At 35.3% G+C, this 24,016-nt stretch overlaps 1 protein-coding gene across 1 annotated transcript in view; it reads left to right on the forward strand.

The window, feature by feature from the left end:
• Positions 1-295: 295 nt before the first annotated feature.
• Positions 296-24,016, forward strand: part of AstC (Allatostatin C) — a 76,897-nt gene continuing 53,176 nt past the window's right edge. Inside the window, exon 1 of the mRNA XM_075295801.1 lies at positions 296-459. The gene's annotated coding sequence lies outside the window, so the exon portion shown is untranslated. The remainder of the gene's footprint in view (positions 460-24,016) is intronic.

The following is a 24,016-nucleotide window of genomic DNA, read 5'->3' on the forward strand; positions in this document are numbered from 1 at the left end:
TTTAAAAACAAATCTAATAGAGAATTTGTAATTCCCCCTATTTTCTTCGTTTATTCCTCATTTTGGGAACTGTCAGACTGTGTTTGACACCGATGGGTCATCTATTAGTTAGGTTATCTATGATAAACATAGCTAGTGCATGTATCTGTGTGAGTTGGAGTATCGCTGTCAGGGTATTCGTTATATGTTCATGTTGCTGGTGTTGTAGGTGTTGGCGGTTAGTTGTTGGCAAACGATGGTCCCAGTTTGTATATAAGGCACCTGCTGTCAATGAATGATACCAAGTTAACAACTCAATTTCCAAGTGTTTACATCAACCTACCAGTATAAAAATTCGAAACAATTGCACGTAAACGCCACACTTTTTTGGAGTTTTAACAAAATATTTAGTGATAGTTACCGTTTCTGGCGAGTTGGAAATATTTGTTTGGATAAATATCTACAAGAAGTTCAGAAAAGGTAAGATGGTAATTTTAATTAAGTTTAGGGTACTCATCTTCGAAATTTGTGTCATATCGTTAAAGTATCGTGCCTTTGAAGAAAGGCAAAATTACTTTAATATAAGAAAACATAATCGTTAAGTTTACACTGAAAAAAAATATTAACCTAATATGGAAGATTATGCAACTTAAATTTTAGAACTCAAAATTTACGCAATGCTAAGGACAAAATTATTTAAAACAATGACATTTTAATTAAAAGAAAGTTTATAAACCTTGCTTCAAAATTTTTTTTTTCATTAAATTTAGGACACAAATCTTGAAATTTTGCGTCTCTCTGCTGATGTTGTAGATCTTTGAAGAAAGTCAAATTTTCCTTAAAATCAATAAAAACATTTTTAATTTAAAGAATCGTCTTCAACTCAACTGACATATTGAATTTTTAAATTTAAGATAAAAACGCTTCAAATATAGGCTAAGACTTATTTTAAGGATTTGCATCTTTAGTTTAAAGTTTTTTTAGCATTAAGAAAACTGTTTTTACTTTGAAGTACCTGGCATAATTTGGATTTTGAAATTGGAATTAGTTTGTATATGGTTAGGTTAGGTATCAGGCTCACTTAGACTATTCAGTCCATTGTGATACCACATTGGTGAACTTCTCTCTTATCACTGAGTGCTACCCGATTCCATGTTAAGCTCAATGACAAGGGACCTCCTTTTTATAGCCGAGTCCGAACGGCGTTCCACATTGCAGTGAAACCACTTAGAGAAGCTTTGAAACCCTCAGAAATGTCACCAGCATTACTGAGGTGGGATAATCCATCGCTGAAAAACTTTTTGGTGTTCGGTCGAAGCAGGAATCGAACACACGACCTTGTGTATGCAAGGCGGCCATGCTAACCATTGCACCACGGTGGCTCCCTTTGTTTGTACATAAATACCCTTATTAATATATCGCAAAAAGAAAATCAAAAACTCGATGAATGAGATCTGTATCCAATTTTATTTTTATTGATCCTAGGTTTAAAGCCAGGGAGGCCCGTAAAAATGTCTTTATTTTAAAGAAACCGCATCTTTGGATCGGAATCAATACCAAACTCCTTAAGGAAGTTCAAAATCTTTCCAAGTAAACTTTTTTTGAGTGTATTGAGAATTTGTTTTTTTTTTTTTGGGGGGGTAAAGAAAAAATTTTAAAATTAGGTTTGTTTTGCAAAAGAGTAGCGTCGATATTTATGTCGTATACTTTTATATACCTTTAGATTTTATATCTCGATAATTTAGAAGTTCATATTGCATCTGATTTGGTTTAATTAGAATGATTACCTTCAACAGTTGGTCTAAAATTGCATCGATTTATTTATATTTGTGTGTTCTCAAAGAGTTTTGTTTGTCCGAAATATCTTCCAGAGAAAAGGAGACTCTTCTTGCAGTGAATATACTAAATACACCCACGAACGAAATTTTAGACAAACGAAAACTCCCTTGTTATAAATTATTTTCTTATAATATAAGCTTGCATTTATGAGAAGTGTTGAAAGAATTGTCTATAATTTATTTATTTTGTTTTTAAAGAAAAAGCTTTAGCGTGAAAAGAAAATAATTGTCTAAAATTTCGTTCGTCAGAAAAGAAAACTCTTTGACTCATTCAGTGTATATAACAAAATGTTTTATATTAATTTGTTCAATGTACGTTACATTATATGTGTGATAAAACTAAATAACTCGTATTTCCCATGGCCATAGCAAAACATTGATAGTTATGAATTTCTATCATATTAATGGAAAATGGACAATTTTTTAGACCGATCCACCTACTGCCACGCACACTTGCTTATGAAAGGTTTGACTCAACTTACCAGTTTTACGAAATTAAATGCATCGATATTTTGAAATATGGTGTGCAGCCATCGTGGTACAATGGTCTTCAGTCCCGCCTCGCATACAAAGGGTTATGGGTCCAATCCCAGCTTCGAACGAACGCCAAAAAGTTTCTTCTGGTGACATTTGTTAGTGTGTCAAAGTTTCTTTAAACTAGTAATGTGGGAAACTGTTCAAAATCATGATCACATCTGATGCACACTGATCTCCAATTTGATCACTACCTTTGAGTGGAGGAGTCAAGTAATTCACACTTTTTAATCTTTATGCATATTAGTGAATAAATAAGACAGGGACTTTGGTTATTTCTAACACACTCGAATACCACTTAAAAAAACATATAAGAAAGTTTGGCGAAACACCACACCTTCTTGTTGTATATTGGAATCGGAAGAAGAAGGAATAGTTCAAGTTAATCAGACGGAGACAAGCTATAGAAGTTATCTAATGTAAAGATGATAATTTATTATTCTTTTACAGAATATATCCCTATATATTATTACAGAATATATCCCTATAAGAAAGAATTTTCTTTTATTCATACGTATGCTTAAAAACAACGTTTTCTTATAAGTAATTATTCCCTATAAGAAAGAAAATGTAGATAAGAATAAAAGTTGTGTTTTTTTTCTTTCTTTCTTATATCGGTTATCTACTATACATAAAAATTTCTGCATTTGGGCCCGCAACACAAACTGTAATTGTAGTGGGGTACCTTCTTTAGGACGTATAAGCCGACAAATTTGTGTTTCCCAGGAAGACGACATCACGACGATGTATAGAATACAATCCGTTCCAAGTTAGATAGTTCTACTCCAGATAATATGGGGCCCACGTTAAATCTAGTAACGAAAAAATATGCTTCTTATCACACATTCTTCTTACATAACCAAAACGTATTTACAATCCTTTTCAAGTTTTACTAAAAGTTTATAACTTTAAAATTGTTTTCTTGCGAGCACAATTAATCTAAAGCACTTTACTAACCTGTGAATTCAAGAAAAAATTGAATAAGAAAGAGTTGCCACTTCCGCGGCATGAAACATGAAATTTTGCATGAAACATGAAATTTTGTTCATTAGACCCATAGTGCAATATTACGAAAGCTGGTTTATCCTACTATTAAACTACTAAACTAAACTACTATACTGAACGAAAGTGTTAAGATTAAGTTTTTAGAACCTGACGTGCTTTTTCATGTATTATTTTATTAATCACTGCTTTAATTTGAAATTTGAATCGAAAATTTCAATGCGATGGCTAAGACAAATTTCCTAATTTTGCCAATGAGCTGTAGTAATGGTTATATTGTCCGGAAGGAAGTCTATGTTTTTGGGGCTTAAGTCTTTTGATCCACTGAGATTATGGCTTGTACAAATCACGGTAATATATCACGAAGCTAAAACTTCCTTTAAAAAAATCGGATAGTCATTATAAATTATTTTGCATTTTCATTCTTTAAATATATGTTGATAATTATAGAATTGATGAAATAAGACAATGCAATCGCTTATGATTATTTATATTTTTAATTTAATTTTAGACCTAGGTGATTGTATCGATCTTTTGGAAATATTGATAGAAATCGTATAAGTTTTGCGATTTTCGCCCTATATATGACTCCTTGTAACCGAAATTTTTTATTAACATAAGTGTTAAAAAATTGGAGATCCAATGTAAGCACAATATTCATTCAAAATACGTCCCTATAACGCTATGTTATAGGGACGTGTCCCAAATATTGTACAGTAGGTAACATATTTAACCACATTCCATATAAAAAAAACGCATTTAAAAAAATTATATCAAAACACCATGGTTTTTGATGGTTTTGGTAAAAAAAAAAACAAGTAAGGAAAGTCAAAAGTCGGACGGGGCCGACTATACTATACCCTGCTCCACTTTGTAGATCTAAATTTTCGATACCATATCATATCCGTCAAATGTTTGTCTCAAATACAAACATTTAAATATCACTCGATCTGGACAAAATTTGATAGACTTCTACAAAATCTATAGACTCAAAATTTAAGTCGGCTAATGCACTAGGGTGGAACACAATGTTAGTAAAAAATATGGGAAACATTTAAATCTGAAGCAATTTTAAGGAAACTTCGCAAAAGTTTATTTATGATTTATCGCTCGATATATATGTATTAGAAGTTTAGGAAAATTAGAGTCATTTTTACAACTTTTCGACTAAGCAGTTGTGATTTTACAAGGAAATGTTGGTATTTTTACCATTTTTGTCGAAGCAGAAAAACATATATATGGGAGCTATATCTAAATCTGAACCGATTTCAACCAAATTTGGCACGCATAGTTACAATGCTAATTCTACTCCCTGTGCAAATTTTCAACTAAATCGGAGTTAAAAATTGGCCTCTGTGATCATATGAGTGTAAATCGGGCGAAAGCTATATATGGGAGATATATCTAAATCTGAACCGATTTCAACCAAATTTGGCACGCATAGCTATAATGCTAATTCTACTCCCTGTGCAAAATTTCAACTAAATCGGAGCAAAAAATTGGCCTCTGTGGTCGTATGAGTGTAAATCGGGCGAAAGCTATAAATGGGAACTATATCTAAATCTGAATCGGGCGAACGACATATAAGGGAGCTACATCTAAATCTGAACCGATTTCAATAAAATTTGGCACACTTGACCACACTACTAATTGTACTCCTAGTGCAAAATTTCAACCAAAGTGGGGTAAAACTCTGGTTTCTGGGACCATTAGTCCATATCGGGCGAAAGATGTATATGGGAGCTATATCTAAATCTGAACCGATTTCAATAAAATTTGGCACACTTGACTATAGTACTAGTTGCTCTTCTTGTGCAATGTGCGTTCTGTGGGGCATATAGGGTTCATCTCTGTTCACTCAGTTTAAGTCCGATTATAACAAAATTTAGAATTTTGTTCAAATTGCATTGATGGCCAGATATCTGGCCATCATTTCACAAACGTGAAATGAAACATTTTCATTGTTTCTTTTCTATGTTATTTTAAGGAAAGGTGACTATATGAATTGATCATTACGGCCATTCTCTCGGGGTTTTGTAATTATTGAATTACTAGCTGGAGCCGGTTCACTGGCTGGCTCCAAATTTGTCTTTAATTTTGAACTGGCTCTGGAGGAAAACTAAATCATTGTATTAAGTTATGTTTAATACATTTATCATCTATAATGCGCATTCGAAACTGTTGCTGTACGAAGTACATAAGTGTACCACTACTAGACTATCGATACTGATTTTATATACTCTGTGCCACACTGTCGAACAGGGTATTATGTTTGCAACCACCACAACCTCAAAAAAATCGCTTCTGTAACATATACCCCAAACACATTTTGTTTCAAGCATATATATTTTCAGGATTGGTCCAAACAAAATATTGTTTGTATTGTTAATACATATTATGTTTCACCTTAGGGCATACACTGGTAGAAAAAAAGTTTTAATGAAATTGTCTTTGTTTGGATATATTTTTAAGGCGCCAAAAGGTTAAGGTTACTTCCATTATTTAACTTGCAGCATACTCTCTAGGTCCCTCTTTCTATACAAATATATGTTTATAGGCTATTTCTAAATTAATATATGTTTGCATCTAAGCATTTTATATTTACAAACATTTTATGTCCCAAACATAATATGTTCTAACATATTAACATATATGTTCCAAACATGTTATGCTAGTTTATGAACTTTACATGCTGGCACTTAAAAATATTGTGTTAAAAATTTTGAGTTCCAAACATATAATTTTTACATCCAAAAATATGAAAAACAGTCTTTTTCGTCCATGCAGAAGGAGACGAGATAGACACATGGTACCTTTGGCAATAATGCTCAGGGCCGACATTTGAGTCAATCTAGCCATGATTTTTACCCTGATTTGCTATAAATTTTACAGAAGCAGTGAAACTGGTAGTTTGTCAAATGTGGTTGTAATATGTTTTTCCGATTTGGGCAAAAATTGCCAGTCGAAAACTTGTAAAAATTACTCAAATTTTCCTATACCTATAATATATATCTATGGACATACAAATCATAAATGCAGTTTTGTAAAGTTGCCTCATAATTACTTAAGATTTAAATATTTCTTTTTAAATATATAAACATACCATACCATATTAGTTTATGGACATTATATGCTTGCACTTAAAAATAATGTGCCAAAAATTTTAGTTCCAACATATAATTGTTACACCCAAACATGTGAAAAATAGTTTTTTTTGTCCGTGTACCTGCAAACGAGTAGAACATTTAAGAAATTCCGAACTATTTTGTGGCAAAGAAGAATTCAGTAAATCTTTATGCTTCATTTGTGTAAATTTTTCTTTTTTAGTTAATTTAACTAGCGTACAGAAAAAAATTATTAAAGTGAAGTGGGGAAATTTTAACTGAAATGTAATAATGTATATGGACTCAAATAATGTTAAACTGGATTTAGTCCATTGGGGTGTTCATTGTTTTTCTGTGTGTTTCATACAAAAAATGATTTAGAAATGCCGTCCCGTTGTAATTACACATCTTCTGTTCAGAACTTAAAAAGAAATAGATCTGCAAAAAATTGTATTTGTCATAAGGATCCTGAGCTATAGTTATTAATCGATTTGGAGCAGTGGAAGGTATTGTTCACTGCTAAAACAATATGTTTTTCATATGTTCCGATATAAACAAAATGTGTTCCGTGCAGAATTTTTAAACACAATGTATTTAAGCAAAAATGTAATGTTCCTAAACTAGCATTAAATGTTTTGTTTGTTTGGGACATGAATGTTTCACAAGAATAATATGTGTGATTGTAAACATATATAAATTTACAAATATATGTTGTGAGAGTATAGAGAAAGAAATAGAGATCAACATAACACAGCGAGAGAATAGGAAAACCGTCTTATGAATTCATTTGTTTTGGCTATGCGCTTGGCATGTTAATTAGGCTTCGCCAAAATTTTGATATGTTTTGTCTAAATATTATTTAATTTGAATATTGCAATCAGTATTCGGAGTAAAAAGAATAGACATTTGGAACCAAGAGAATAGACATTAAAAAAACTGCATAAGTTTTTGGCTTGAGAGCAGCATTTTATGTATATGTGGGCATGTTTTGTCATTTTAGCATTATGGACACAATTTTTTCGTGGATCGTCAAAAGAAATCGTAACGTACGACGAGTAAATCAAAATATTCAGACAAAGGAAATTAAAAAAAAAATAAAATATATAAAAATTACAAAGCGATCTTCATAAAAAATAACGAAAGGGCACTATACTCTTTTTAGAGTTGAGACAGAAAATTGAAAAAAAGGGGAAACAGTAAAATGTATAAAAACAAAGTTTAGTTCCTTTTTATTAATAAATAATCCAAGATTAGTTAGGTTAGGTTAAGTTAGGTTAGCGGCAAAACTCGAATCTTAAAAAGCAGAATAACACAATAATTTTTTGGCATATTGTATTATAACTCGGTGGGGAATAATCCAAAGCAACAATTGAAAAAGTTTATTTTCTTAAAAATGAATTATTAAAGAAAAGTAAACGTGAAAACATGGCCATTTTAGAGCGATAATGCAAACTTAATACCGGTATTAAAGGTAGAAATGAAATTAAGTACAAAATTATCCGTTAATAAAAATGCATAATTATTTGTATTTCTAAATACGATAAATTTTAAATGCATTTAAAATGGTGTTAAATGCTATTAAAAAATAGTTCACGCCTAAATAAATTTATGTGTATATTGTATTATTTATTTATACTCGAATTCACGTTCTTCTCTTCTTAGAGTTTTTGAATTTCACCGAAAATGTCAAACTTTTATACGAAAAACATTTTTTTTGTTACAAAATTGTTATTTTTGCCAAAAAAAAAATCCAAAAGCTCATTCCATTTCGTTCATATCAAGCACTATTCTTTTCTGACTGTAAATCTTGTAAAGTTTCATTGTAAAAATTTAATATAGTACTCGTAATAACATATGTTATGTAATGTCGAACATCTTTTCGGAATTTTTGGGATATATGTAAAAATAAATGTAACAAAAATTGGTGTTCGGTCGTAGAAGGGATTGAACCCTTTGAATGCAAGGCAGACATGTTAACCATTGCTCCACGTAGCCAACAAATATATGTTTCTGTTAAATAATGTTTTGTTTGCATAGGCTCGTGGACGCCTCAAACTATACTATATAAATATAAATTTATAACGATAATTGTCTATTGATGACAATAACAGCTACGTAGCCCAGTGGATAGTGTGATATAAAATTTAATAATTTATTCAACATTGTTTGTATTACAGAAAAAGGTGATAAGAACTAAAAAATCTCGTGGAAGTGAGAAAGATGTGAGGGAATATGCAATTAGGCAGAAATATTTTTTGGGCACAATCTTCTTTGCGAGAAAAATCTTCCAAGCATACTATATTTTTGGTCTCAAAATGCTTCCAAACATATAATATGTTCACATTGAGAATGATTTGTCTGACGTCTACTCACAGGTGCTGTAAAAGTTTCCCGGCCCAGATCCCAGCTGATTCAACTCTTGCAGTATACTGCAACAGTTTAAAATTTGATGTTCATACCACCAAAACCATATTTCCGCCAAATTTTAGGAAAGATGATTGGAATAGGTATAGGGAATCATTCAATATGATACCGGAGTACCAGAGCCAAATATGAGCACTGTGCAAAACCTCGAACACGCAGTAGAGCGGATTACTAAGGCCTTAATCATCTCACTGAAAGCTGAATGCCTTAGATGAAAACCAGGGGGAAATCGCCATGGTGATCTTCGGAGTTAAGTAATATCAGAAAATCTTGCAGGAAGCTCTTATACAAAGCAAAGGCCACCAGAGCTCCGGAGGATTGGGACTCTTACACGAAGAATCTGAGAGGATACAATCGAGAACTGAGAAAGGCTCAGCATAACTCTTGGAACGATTACTGCAGCATTATTGAGAATATGTCCGAGGCTTCCAGACTACGGAAGGTACTAGCATGCACTACTTCCGCTCCAGGTTTCATTAAAACATCGGAGGGCAAGTTGACGTTTGAACCATGTTCTGACGGTGCCAGAGCGGCTCAGCGGTCATTTCCTATCAAGGAAATTGTATCGGAATCTAGAATAAAATGGGCTTTAAATAGTTTTGGACCATTCAAATCACCCAGACCTGATGGAATTACTCCGGCGGAGTTACAAGCAGTGACAGGCAGAATTATCCTCTGGTTGTCGGCGATATATACAGAATGTATCATCTTAGCATATATTCCAGGAAAGTGGAGGGAAATAAAAGTGGTTTTTCATACCTAAAGCGGGAAAAGCTGGATGGCTGAGAAATGGGCGAAAGAGAATGGTCTTGGGGTAAATCCTGCAAAGACAGAACTAGTCATGTACTGCAAAGATCCCAAAATTCCCACGGTTAAGATCCTTAGGGGGTATTGAAATTTCCTTTGGTGAGTGTACAAAATACCTCAGCGTTATCTTGGACATGACGTTGAACTTTAAGCTTAATATTGAAGAAAGAGCGAGAAAAGCCACGGTAGCTTTGTACCCGTGCAAAAAGCAATAGGAAAAAAGTGGGGACTAAAACCGAAGTGGGGCTATACACGGAAGTGGTTAGACCTATAATGCTATATGGTATTGTAGTCTGGTGGCCGGCACTTCAGCCGTCGACCAGCTTGGATAAAGTTCTGCGAATGACGTGCCTGTGTATCTCAGGCGCATTCAGGCAGTAACAAATTCTGCTAATGTCATATTGTATCTATTACCTTTAGATATATTAGCCAAACAGTCAGCAGCAACGGCTGTGCGGTTGCGCGAGCTATCGCTCTGGTCGGAAAAAAGGTACGGTCACAGTCCTCAAAATAATGCCAGATGTGCCAAACGTAGTGGATTACACTCTGGCGAAACCACTTTACGACAAAAAGTTTGAAACTCTAATGCCCAACAGTGAGGCGTGGTGCACACAGACCCCAGGGAATAAACGTCATATACATTTCTGCACTGATGGCTCCAAATTGGATGGACAAGTGGGTTTCGGAGTATATTTTAAAGACCTGGAACTTCGAATAGCGAAAAGATTACCTAATCACTGTAACAAGTGTTATCATTAATATGTACTTAGACAGTCAACCTGCAATAAAATCCTTGGATTCTGTTCCTTAACTCGAAACGGCCATCGACTGGCGACTCTCAACGAAATGACTGAGCAGTACAATATTCACCTAATATGGGTGCCTGGCCATAGAAACATACGGGTAACTGCGAAGCGGATGAGTTAGCAAGGGTAGGAACTACCTTAGATATTCCAGGGGAACTAGAATTTGTTGGTATACCTCTTGCTATATACAAGCTCATACTGCGTGAAAAGGCTGTTATGATGGCAAATGTTCGATGGGAGGATTGTATGGGTTGCAACGACACTACGCAAATGTGGCCCCATCTAAAATTAAACCGCACACTATATGCTAGTGTTCCTGATATCCGCTATAACGGGTCATTGCCTGATAGGCGAGTTTGCAAAAACTATTACAATTAAATACCTGTGAGTGGCCTGCATTTTGTACAAGGCGTAAACGAATTTTAGGATCATACAGCATTAGATTACTTGCGGACCTGTAAAATGTTAACTTAAGTCTTGTATTGTTTTTAGGAACAATCTGGTTGGTTCAAGAAAAGAAAATATGTTAATCGAGTAGGATCAGCGGTTAAAACTAGAAGTGACCCTATGTATTAGGTACTTTTTTTAGCCCCAATTTTTTTCCGGCTGATTAAATATTCAATGTTAACGACACAAAAGCAACACCCAGAAAAAAGTGACCCCCTCTTTAAGTTAAAATGAACTCATTGTGAAGAAAGTTGAACTTCGTATAGCGCCAAAGACATTTTTAGTTGTTTGAATGATGTGATTTTCGTAGAAATTAGGTAGAATGCATTCCGTATAATAGTTAACATTTTCCTATATTTATGTACCACTATACTACAGAATGAAAAAATTCAACTGAATTGAATTCATATATGGAATGATTTTATTGAACTTTTTTTCATTCATTTGGACAAATCTTACATATTTGTGGTAAACCTTTTACTTCAAAGTTAGATCTGCTTACCTTCGTTTTTAAATACAATTTTATGTATTTATATAAGCAATTTTTTCTTCAATAAAAGACATGTTTTATTAATATATTAAATATATTTATTTAGAATCAACAGCATCGACTGGCCTTGAAATATTAATTATTATTATTTTTTCTTCTTGTAGTACCTTTCACTTTGAATAATTTGCTGCCTAGCAATTTTGTCCACCTTCTACAATTTCAATACCTACAAATATAAACAAAAAAATCCAAAACCAATTTTTTCACAAAAGGTTAGCGTCACTGAATATTACCTGTTAATTGAAGATTCCAAAATGAAGTTGAATGAAGGGGTTGTTATTCTGTTGGTGTTTTCTTTTTTATAAACCAATTTTCAAAAAACTAACATATTTCTCACTAATTTAAAATAACAAATATTTTCTATATTTTATTTGTTTTTTATAATATTATTTTACTATATTATTTTTTAACAATCTCTCCGTATACCATAACAACGCGATTCCAACTAAAAAAACAACCCACGCGCAAACATATCGATTACATCAAAGACAGGTATCGATTACAGGTAGATAAAAGAAATGTAGGAAATTTTCCTATATTCTAACAAGTGTGTTTCCTTAAGTTTTGAAAGGATTGAATACTTCTTAGTACGAATGAACTAAAATATTTTTCTATGCCAAGTGTTATTCGTATGTATGATAAGCTTTCTATAATAAAGGAAGTCAGAATTATCATTTTATAAGAAATCTTACTAAATTTGAGGAAACTTGGTTTTAGTTCGGTTTTTGTTTATTTTTACGAATGCTTTGTTATCAGTGAATAAAATTTTCTTGTTCAGTAGTAAATTCTTATACCCAGCGAAGAAAACAGTATTAGTAAAATTCCATGCCCTATTCTAGTTTATGAACTATTCCTAACTGCTTTCAGTTTAGGATTTTTTTACTGAAACAAGTAAATTTTATTATTTCACACAAAATATTAACTGAGTGGAAATAAAATGGCTAAACTAAATTGATGAACATTTTTTCCTTTAGTTTCGAAGACACTTTTTTCTGGGTGAAGAAAACGAAACAAGAAAAATTTGTTGCGGTAAAATTTAGTAGGTATATGCTGCAAAGCCTATTGAACAGATTTTACTAAGTTTTCTTTTTATTTTACCCATTTTTGTTGTCTTAAGGTGTGTTTTACTAAAAGCTTCCTTATTTTACGAGGGGGCTTCGTAAAAGGCGGGATTGGGCATTAGAGGGTTAATGTGGTATCACAATGGACTGAATAGTGTAAGCCTGGCAATAAATCGGGCTGCCAATTTAACCTAACCATCATCTTCTAAGAATCCTGTTCTCCAAATGATAACGCATTTGTTTATATATTATGTTACAAGATGTGCTCAAACGAAATTTTAGAAGAGTTTTTTTCAATTACACAAACCGAAATCGGATAGTCCGGTGATCCGGAAACAGTGCAAACTTGGATTGTCTCCAATGAATTTTACATGGGCTTGTGATAGGACGGAAGTTCTCCATTTTTGGATCCTTTGCAGTGCTGTAGAAGTTGTGCCTTGGAAGTTAATTTGGATGAAGGAATTAAGAAAATAAAAACTAACATTTTTCTCCAATTTCACACGTTGCATCAAATGTTTGTGATACGAACCCAATATGACACCACGGCATAACATTCCAACTACTTCCTGATATGTTCTTCTTTATTATGAACGAAACAAATAAAGAAGGCTGGTTCAAATCTCACCAGGCCAATCAAATATTTTTCTAAAAAAATATTTTTTTATGTTATACATCGTTTTTATTTTGTTATTTTCTGCATATATTTTTGTATAAATATATTTTTCCATTAAAATTCAACAAAAATTAAAAATAAACGTAATTAGCAAAACCTACTTAAAAGCAAAGATTATAGATTTGAGGAAGATAGGAAATTAGCTACTGAGGATATCGAACCATTTACCAGATTAGTTTAATACTCGAACCAAACGCGTATACGACAAGTATTGACATAGCATTAAAATGCAAATAAAAATAAATTAAGTGCACGAAATAAATTTCCATAAAGGGGAAAAATGTAATTTATTTTGTTGTTGCCTAAAATTTAACATTGTTAAGAAAATTAAATTTTTAATTTAAAAAATAAAAACGAATAACAACTAAACGATTACAAACATGTATTGAACTATCATAGTAAATGCAACACTTGGTATGACGCAAGCCAACTTCCTATCTCCTCAAGTTTATAATATTTGCTTAAAAGAACTTCCATGGAAGTGAAAAGTCTAACGGCACAGGTTCAATTCCCATATTATTTTTTTAATATTACTTTTTTATTGATTTGCTTTTTTTTTGTGAAATTTAATTATCCAAAATTAAATTTTTTACTTAAAATAGCCAAAAACAAGTAAGGAAAGTCTAAAGTCGACTAAAATATACCCTGTACCACTTTGTAGAGCCACATTTTCGCCATATAAAATCTGTCAATTGTGTTGGATGCTATATATAAAGATTTCTGTTCCTGTATTTATGATTTATCGGTCAATAGGCATGTATTATACGTATAGGAAAATTAAAGTTATTTTTACACGTTTTCGACTTAGCAGCTGCGATTTTACAGGTAAATTTGGGTATTTTGGCCATTTTTGCCGAAATAAGAAACACATATATATAGGAGCTATATATAAATCTGAACCTATTTCAAACTAACTTATAATACCCTGTTCCACAGTGTGGCGCAGGGTATAAATACTGTGTACCGAATTGCATCAAAATCGGTCAATAATTACGACCGGAATTTTGCGAACGACAAATACATGAACAGACGCACAGGCACCAATGTCCATCGACGGACGGACACCAAAGTCCGTCGGTATAAATTTTATGGAATCGTAAACTAATATTTCTGGTAGACACATTTCGTTCCAGATCAAAGTTACTCGTATTATGCTCTGAACACTATGTGGTTTAGGTTATAAAAAGATTTGTATGAAGTAAAGTTTTGGAATAAAATAGGTTTTCACGAAATTTTCCTTTTTCTTACATAACTGCCAAATGTTCTCATGTATATTGCATTTTATTATTTATCTTTATTAGTGCAATGTATTACCTCTGACCTTTCCGAGATTTTCTCAAAATGGTGAAGCGTAATAGTCCACTCAAAAGGTTTACACTAAATGGTATTTACCATGGGTATCTCTTACGTAACTTAAATATTACACATATACTTCGGTTATTGGTATGGATGCATACAAAATGGATTATTTTCTACTCGACAGGAAAATGTTTTATATTTTCCTAATCGAAAAGTTCTTCAAAATATTTAAGAGGAAGGCGCTTTATGTATTTTCTATTCTCTGCTCCAATTCACACTCAAAAAAAAGTGAACTCTCTATTTCACTAAAGCCAATTTAACTTTACATTAGTTCTTGGAATTATTATGTTTAGAGAAAGTTTTCTTTACTCTAATTATTTTTTATGTACGTTAGTTAAATTAACTAAACCCGAGGAAAAAAATATACTCCAATGAAGCATAAAGATGAACTAAATTCGTGTCTTCCACAAAATAGTTCAGAATTTCTTTAAATTTGTAAATTTTACCAAAAATGCGTCCATCATGAACTTCGTATGTCACTAAAGACATTGTTGCAATTTTGAACACCAAGTTTTTCCTTCAAACTACAAAATTTTCTTTAACAAGTGAAAAAACTTAGTTATGTCTAATAAATTTTCTTGAATTTGTCGAAAAATATGTACTTATTTTTATAACATCGGCTTGATCCCAACGTTTGTAATAATGTTTAGTTAAAATTTTCTACAAATATTCAAAATTTTCTAAAATTAACCGAAAGTTTTCTTCCTGGTGGGTTCACTGTTTTTTCAGTGCATATTCTGATTATAACCTTCACCACTACTGTGGTGCAGGGTATAATAAGTTTGTGCATTTGTATGTAACGCCAAGGGGGAAAAGTCTGAGACCCATCGTTTAGTATACCGATCGTCTTAGAATTAAATTCTGAGTCGATTTAGCGATGTCCGCCTGTCTGTCTGTCTGTCCGTCCGTCTGTCTGTATATGTAATTTTGTGTGCAAAGTACAACACGCAGTTTAAGTCCGTTCGTCCTCAAATTTGGCACATTGGCTAAAATACAATAGCTATTGATTTAGAAAAAAAATCGGTTTAGATTTAGATATAGTTGCCATATATATTTATCACCGATCTGGTTCTAATTGATGTATTTATCAACGTATTTTTTAAAAATTTCGGGCAGCCAAATATTTTGAGGCTTTCGTAAGATATGTAAAATATCAGCCAAATCGGTTCAGATTTAGATATAGCTCCCATATATATCTTTCGTCCGATTTGAACTTATATGGCAAAAAAAGCCAGAGTTTTGTCCTGATTTGCTTCAAATGTTGCACAAGGAGCACGTTTAATAGTATTGTTAATTGTGCTAAATTTGGTTGAAATCGGTTCAGATTTAGATATAACTCCCATATATATCTTTCGTCCGATTTCGACTACTATGACCGCAAAAGCCCTGATTTGCTTAAAATTTTGCACAAGGAGTATGTTTTAGAATATCATTCAGTGTGCTAAATTTGGTTAAAATCAGTTCAGATTTAGATATAGCTCCCATATATATCTTTCGTCCGATTTGCACTTATATGGCTCCAAAAGCCAGAGTTTTGCCCTGAGTTGCTTCAAATTTTGCACAAGGAGTACGTTTAATAGTATTGTTAAGCGTGTCAAATTTGGTTGAAATCGGTTCAGATTTAGACTTATTATTTCAACCGTCGAACGGAACGGATAATAGCGGATAAAATCATCGTAATAAGTACCTACTACAAATTTCAAGTGTGGTGGGATATTAGGCCACCATGCAGAGAAATTCAAAGACATCTACTGGGTTGCTAACTTCAGGGCCCAGTGGACGGGTATCGACTGAAGTTATAAATTTGGGTAATGACCAAGAGTTAGGCCCAATTAGTCGACCTGTAGACGGGTCGACAGGTGGCGACAATTTGACAAGTCGGACCTTTTCCAAGGTAACGGCATCAAAAGGAGGTAATCCCTCACGAAAGAGATTCAAAGAACGTAGAAATGCTTTGTTTATCCTAAAGAAATTAGGATCAGTCGACCCAAGCACGTTGTCGGCTAAACAAAGCGATTCCTTAAAATGGGCTCAAGGAATTCTTGAGGCTGGAAAAAGGGAACGATCACCGGATAAGCTGCCATCCTCCAAAAGGGATTAACGATCGTTTGCCTCAGTTGCTAAAGACAGCCTTGTGATGGCTATCATAAATAAAGGAGCATTGGACGGTATGGTTCCAAAGCAAAAATGGGGGGAAATTGAGAATGCTTTGTCTGGCGTCTACTCACAGGTGCTGGAAAAGTTTCCCGGCCCAGATCCTCGACACCAAGAGGCTGGTTGGTATCAAGGACGATTTAAGCTAGTCGCATTTGAGGACCAGAGGTCTATAGAATGTTTTAAAGCTGCTCTGATACTACTTGGTGAAGTTTGGGAAGGAGCTGCTCTAGAGTTAGTCGAGAAGAAAGACATACCGGCTAGACCAAGAGCACATGCGTGGATACCTGCAAACCCTCCTGACCCTGAATCTATTTTAAATAGACTGAAACAATGCAATCCAGATCTTCCAACAGCTGATTGGAAGGTTGGCCGTTTGGATGAAGTGGATGGGCCAAGGCGGCATGCAGTGTTTATATTGAACACTCAGTCTTTGCCACATCTAGTAAAGTCTCAGGGCCGTGTATGTTATGGCTTTCATTATATCCAAATGAAGGTGTATAAAAACGATCAGCTAAAGGATTCAGAAATGGACAAGCTTCTGTCTGAATCAGAAGTAAGCGGATCCTCTTGCGAAGTCGAGGGAGATACCAAAGTTGAAGACATGGATAGATACCGTATGCGTGAAGAGGCTTCTACTGCCTCAGAACTCACCAAAGTTGAACCTATGGTTATTGCGAGAGTCACCGATATCTCTGAAGAGGACATTCTTGATGACTCGATTGAAGCGGCTGATGTGACGGTTGTTGAAAATCTCGATGGTCCTACGGATCCTCCAGATAAATCTTCATCATTGTAAGGCTGCATGTGCTGCCTTAAAAGTTCTCCTGATGAAAGGGGACATAGATATAGTTCTTATTCAAGAACCATATGTTTATAAAAACAAAATATGTGAATTAAGTACTCCGGGGTTCAAACTATTGCAGTATACTGGTAATGATGTAAATCGAGCCTGTATAATTGCTAAAAACGAGCTCAATTTGTTTCTGCTTCCTTCAATGTGCACTGTCGTTGCAAGTTTAGAAATAGCCAAATGTAAATATTGGGTATCTTCGGTCTACATGGGACATGACAGGGAGATGCCTCTAGAGGTGTGCGCGTGACACGAAATTTTCGTGACACGCGTGATTCACGCGTGAGTCACGTGATTCGTGAATGAAATTTTGACCAAATCACGTGAATGTGCGTGAATGGGACTGAACAAAAATGTGTCGTGCGTGATCGTGCGTGAACATCAAATTCTGTTCGTGAATGTGCGTGAGTAATTTTTTTTCAAAATCACGCTCACGACAAAATTCACGTTCACGAAAAAATTCACATTCACGAACAATTCACGCTCACGACAAAATTCACGCTCACGAAGAAATTCACGTTCACGAAGAAATTCACATTCACGAAAACTTCACACTCACGATGACTTTCACATTCACGAAAAAATTCACGTTCACGAAAAATTCACGCTCACGAGAAAATTCACGCTCACGAAGAAACTCACATTCACGAAAAATTCACACTCACGATGAAATTCACGTTCTTCTTGTGCAAAATGTTAAGCAAAGTGGGGTAAAACTCTGGCTTCTGGGGCCATATAAGTTCATATCGGGCGAAAGCTATATATGGGAGCTATATCTAAATCTGAACCGATTTCAACCAAATTTGGCACGCATAGTTACAATGCTAATTCTACTCCCTATGCAAAATTTCAACTAAATCGGAGCAAAAAATTGGCCTCTGTGGGAAAATAAGTGTAAATCGGGCGAAAGCTATATATGGGAGCTATATCTAAATCTGAACCGATTTGGCTGATATTTGGCAAGTTTTTCGAGACTCATAAAATATTCGGATGTACGGAATTTGAGGAAGATCGGTTGATATACACGCCAATTATGACCAGATCGGTGAAAAATATATATGGCAGCTATATCTAAATCTGAACCACGCCAATTATGACCAGATCGGTGAAAAATATATATGGCAGCTATATCTAAATCTGAACAACAGACAGACAGACGGACAGACAGACATCGCTAAATCGACTTAGAATTTAATTCTAAGACGATCGGTATACTAAACGATGGGTCTCAGACTTTTCCTTCTTGGCGTTACATACAAATGCACAAACTTATTATACCCTGTACCACAGTAGTGGTGAAGGGTATAATAATGATTGAACATTTTTAAATTGAAAACATACTTCCAAATAAAAAATTAATAATTTTCGGAAATAATTGGTTTCATTGGTTCATTAAATTTTGGCTTAGATGTAAAAAAAATAATTCTATATAGTATAATTATAATATATGTAATTATAATATAATAAAAAATAAAATAAGTAAACAATAACACTATAAATCATTGATTGCCTCAATTAAAAATTAACTAAGTTTTTCGGCCAAAATCAATCCAAATTTTAATTGAATTTATATTTTGATTTGATTAAAATGTTAATTGTATCTGTTAATATTTTAATTGAGTACGTTTTCAACTTCAGATTTTTAATTAGAAATATTTTGGCGAATTTGTGTGGGTAGCTCATTTGTATCACGAGCGAGAGTGAGTAAGTTTTTAAGTTCGTACTCATTCGTGAATTACATTTTTTCGTTTGTTTTGTAAGTATAATAGTCGTGAACGTGCGTGAGTTGCATTTTACATCGTGCGTGAATAGCGTGAATAGTTTTTTTATGTTTTTTTTCGTGAGTGTGTGGAAGTACGTTTCATTGTTCGTGAACGTGCGTGAGTAGTTTTTTTTCGAAGCGTGGGTGTGCGTGAATAAGTTTGTTGTTCGTGAACGTGCGTGAGTTGATATATCCCGTCGTGAGCGTGCGGTAGTCACTATTCTGCAATCGTGAGTGTTTATCTTTGCAGGATTTTGGTTCGTGAACGTGAGTGAGCGTGAATCAATAAAAACCTTCGTGCGTGAATGTTACGAATTCATTCGTGAGCGTGCGTGAGTGTGAGCAATTCCAAAACGGGCGTGAGTGATCGTGCGTGAATGTTACGAATTCATTCGTGAGCGTGCGTGAGTGTGAGCAATTCAAAAACGGGCGTGCGTGATCGTGCGTGAATGTTACGAATTCATTCGTGAGCGTGCGTGAGTGTGAGCAATTCTAAAACAGGCGTGCCTGATTGTGCGTGAATGACATTTTGAATTTGTGAGCGTGCGTGAGCGTGCGTGAAAACTCCCTCACGCGCACACCTCTAGATGCCTCCATATGCCGTTAAGACCTTAGTGGAGGAGTCACTGAAAACAAAGACGAAACTCATTATGGGATGCGATGCGAATGCACATCATAGTATATGGGGAAGTAGTGATACTAATGCAAGGGGAGAGTCGCTAATAGAGTTTATTTTGCGTACTAATCTGGTAGTTTGCAACAAGGGAGATGTCCCAACCTTTGTCACTAAAAACAGGCAAGAGGTTTTGGACATCACCTTGGCCTCGCAAGAACTGAATGAAATGTTATCTGAGTGGCAGGTTTTAAGTGAACACAGCTTCTCAGATCATCGCTACATCAGTTTCAAATTTGATGTTCATATCACCAAGATCATATTTCCGCCAAATGTTAGGAAAGCTGACTGGAATAGGTATAGGGAATCGTTCAATATGATGATACCGGAAATAACAGAGACAAATATGAGAAATGTGCAAGATATCGAACACGCAGTGGAGCGGATTACTAAGGCCTTCAACATCTCACTGAAAGCTGCATGCCCTAGAGGAAAGCCAAGGGGGAACAATCGACCACCATGGTGGTCTACGGAATTAAGTAATATGAGCAAATCCTGCAGGAAGCTCTTTAACAAGGCAAAGTCCACCAGAGCCCCTGAGGACTGGGACGCTTACAAGAAGAATCTGAGAGGATACAAGCGAGAACTGAGAAAGGCTCAGCATAACTCTTGGAATGCTTACTGCAGCAGTATTGAGAATACGTCCGAGGCTTCCAGACTACGGAAGGTTCTAGCATCCACCAACTCCGCTCCAGGTTTCATTAAAACATCGGAGGGCAATTGGACAACGTCCAGTGAGGAGACGCTGGAGGTACTATTGGACACACATTTTCCTGGAAATCAGACGGTTGAACCATGTACTGGCGGTGCCACAGTTGCTCAGCGGTCGTTTCCTGTCGAGGAAATTGTATCGGAAACTAGAATAAGATGGGCGCTAAATAGCTTTGGACCATTCAAATCCCCTGGACCTGATGGAATTACTCCGGCGGAGTTACAAGCTGTAACTGACAAAATTATCCCCTGGTTGTCGGTGATATATAAGGGATGTATCAACTTATCATATATCCCAGGAAAGTGGAGGGAAACAAAAGTCGTTTTCATACCTAAAGCGGGAAAAGCCTCTCACTCGAGGGCGAAGGATTTCCGACCAATCAGCTTATCCTCATTCCTACTTAAGACTCTGGAGAGGATGATAGATATTTATCTTAGAACTAGCAACGATTCAAGTTTGTTCTCGAAACGACAGCATGCATACTCGAAGGGCAGGTCTACTGAGACCGCACTACATGAACTAGTCAGCTTTATTGAAAGTTCACTATCTGTCAAGGAATACACAATCGTGGCGTTTCTAGACATCGAAGGGGCGTTCAATAATGTCCATCCGAGCTCGATATTAAATGGACTGACAACTCTGAATGTTGATCCATGTATACTCAGGCTGTTAGACGAACTGCTAATGAAGAGACGTATTTCAGCCACACTAGGACAAGCAAACATACAAAAGTATGTGAACAGAGGCACTCCCCAAGGAGGAGTTCTATCACCTCTTCTTTGGAATGTTGCTATAAATAGCCTTCTGGTTACTCTAGAAAAAGAAAGGATAAAAGTGGTGGCATACGCAGATGATGTAGCTCTGGCAGTCAGGGGAAAATTCCCATCCACAATCAGAGATATTATTCAGAGGGCCCTCTGGATGACTGAACAATGGGCGAAAGACAATGGTCTTGGGGTAAATCCTGCAAAGACAGAATTAGTCATGTACTGCAAAGATCGCAAAACTCCCACGGTTAGGCCTATTTCCTTAGGGGGTATTGAAATTCCCTTTGGTGATTGTGCAAAATACCTTGGCGTTATTTTGGACAGGAAGCTGAACTTTAAGCTTAATATTGAAGAAAGGGCGAGGAAGGCAACTGTAGCTTTGTACTCGTGCAAAAAGGCAATAGGAAAAAAGTGGGGACTAAAACCAAAAATTGTGCATTGGCTATACACGGCAGTGGTTAGACCTATAATGCTATATGGTGTTGTAGTCTGGTGGCCGGCACTTCAGAAACCGACTGGTTTAGATAAAGTTCAGCGTATGGCGTGTTTGTGTATTTCAGGCGCATTCAGCAAGACAGGAACAAATTCCCTTAATGTCATGCTGCATCTATTGCCTTTAGACATTTTGGCCAAACAGTCAGCTGCAACAACGTCTGTGCGGTTGCGCGAACTATCGCTGTGGTCGGAAAAAGGTTACGGTCACAGTTCTGTCCTCAAAATAATGTCAGATGTGCCTAACGTAGTGGATTACACTTTGGCGAGTCCACTTTTCGACAAAAAGTTTGAGACTCTAATCCCCAACAGTGAGACGTGGTGCACACAGACCCCGGGGAATAAAGAATATATAGATTTCTACACTGATGGCTCCAAATTGGATGGACAAGTGGGTTTCGGAGTATATTCTAATGATCTGGAACTTCAAATAGCGAAAAGATTACCTAATCACTGTAGTGTTTTTCAGGCTGAAATATTAGCAATAAGAGAAGTGGTGAATTGGCTGAGAAGTAATGCTCCACGCAATATTGGCATTAATATATACTCAGACAGTCAACCTGCAATAAAATCCTTGGACTCTGTGTTCCTCAACTCGAAAACGGCCATCGATTGCCGCAAATCTCTCAATGAGATGGCTGAGCAGTACAATATTCACCTAATATGGGTGCCTGGCCATAGGAATATACCGGGGAACTGCGAAGCGGATGAGTTGGCAAGGCTAGGGACTACCTTACATATTCCAGGGGAACTAGAATCTGTTGGTATGCCCCTAGCTACCTGCAAGCTCATGCTGCGTGAGAAGGCTGTTATGATGGCAAATGTTCGATGGGAGAATTGCAAGGGTTGTAACGACACCAAGCAAATATGGCCCCATTTCAACTTAAACCGCACACTAGATATGCTAATGTTCTCGATATGTCAGACATCACTCCTGATATCTGCTATAACGGGTCGCTGCCTGATAGGAGATTTTGCAAAAACTATTGGCGCGAAGTATAATGACTATTGTATGAGCTGTCATGATGCGGAGGAAAAAGAATCAATTGTGTGAGTGTCCTGCATTTTGTGTAAAGCGCAAGCAACTTTTAGGAGCATATAGCTTCAGATTACGGGCGGATCTGGAAAACGTTAACTTAAGCAGTCTGCTAATATTTTTGGAACAATCTGGTTGGTTCAACAAAGAAAAATAATCAAGAAGGTTCAGCGGTTAAAACTAGAAGTGCCCATATGTAATAGGTACTTTTAGTTAATGTGGTATCACAATGGACTGAATAGTCTAAGTGAGCCTGAATCTTAATCGGGCTGCCACTTTAACCTAACCTAACCTAACCTAGATATAGCTCCCATATATATCTTTCGCCCGATTTACACCCATATGACCGGGGCTGTGGAGTCGAGTCAAATTTGCTCGACTCCGGCTCCGACTCCAGCATTTCTTATTATCCTCGACTCCGACTCCGGAGTCGATCCAAGTGGTGTACCTAAATCTCATTTTAACAGTATTCCAATTGTAATTTTAAGGTGTAGTGTTCCAAAAATAGACCGATATATGTACTCTATTTTGCCATATGTGTTTACATGTCCACACTGTTAGAAAAATATGTTTTTCATATGTTCCGATATAAACAAAATGTGTTTCGGGCACAATTTTTAAACACAATATATTTAAGTGCAAACATGTAATATTCCTAAACTAACACTAAATGTTTGGGACACATATGTTAATATGTTAGAATATATTATGTTTGGGGCATGAATGTTTTATAAAAATAATATGTGTGAATGTAAACATATATAAGTTTACAAATTTCGAGTAAACATATATATGTTGTGATATTTTATTCAGAGAGCGACAGAGAGAGAGAGAGTATAGAGAATGAAATAGAGATGGAAACCGGGAGGGTTGACGAAAGATATCAACATAACACAGCGAGAGAATCAAAAGAGAGCAATTTCTGTGAAACTGCGTATGTTGTTTCGGAAAAATGTTTTATAAGGCCAAAAATTTGATATGCT

This window comes from Haematobia irritans, chromosome 2 (genome assembly GCF_050003625.1).
Source record: "Haematobia irritans isolate KBUSLIRL chromosome 2, ASM5000362v1, whole genome shotgun sequence".
Lineage (NCBI taxonomy): Eukaryota > Metazoa > Arthropoda > Insecta > Diptera > Muscidae > Haematobia > Haematobia irritans.